Below are 440 nucleotides of genomic sequence, written 5' to 3'. Positions count from 1 at the left end.
CATATAAAGCCATTCAAAAGTACAGAATATGTCAAGTTACTCAATTAGGAGATGTTTGAACAGCCTTACTTCAAAGTAACAGCCAATGGAAGTCCTTCAGGCACGGCCACGACTATAATGGTAACCTAAAAAGAGACAAATAAAGATCCCCACATGATTAAAAATGAAAAGTAAAATATAATTATCATATGTTTAATCTAACTTACCCCCAAAATTATAAACTTAATCACCATGTCTATTTTTTCATCCAACGTAGTTTTCCCAGCATCAAACATCGGACTACCATCTGTATTTTTGGTTCGGCCCATGAAGCATCTGGGGGTGACAGGTTTCTTGAAGATAAGAATCGAGCAATAGGACTTGAGACGAATTAACAGAAAGAAATTCTTGGTGTAGAGACAAACTTACAGGCATGACTCGATAAGAAAAACAACCAAAGC

At 36.1% G+C, this 440-nt stretch overlaps 1 long non-coding RNA gene across 1 annotated transcript; it reads right to left on the bottom strand.

Moving 5' to 3' along the window:
• On the bottom strand, positions 1 to 440 carry LOC106322317. The gene is made up of 3 exons (XR_001266345.1): positions 409 to 440; positions 207 to 315; positions 1 to 125 (listed from the first exon to the last, which is right to left on the bottom strand). It is a non-coding gene; the product is annotated as an uncharacterized LOC106322317 (long non-coding RNA).

This window comes from Brassica oleracea, unplaced genomic scaffold, assembly GCF_000695525.1.
Source record: "Brassica oleracea var. oleracea cultivar TO1000 unplaced genomic scaffold, BOL UnpScaffold14756, whole genome shotgun sequence".
NCBI classification, from domain to species: Eukaryota; Viridiplantae; Streptophyta; class Magnoliopsida; order Brassicales; family Brassicaceae; genus Brassica; species Brassica oleracea.
This window is presented reverse-complemented; position numbering and strand designations above follow the sequence as displayed.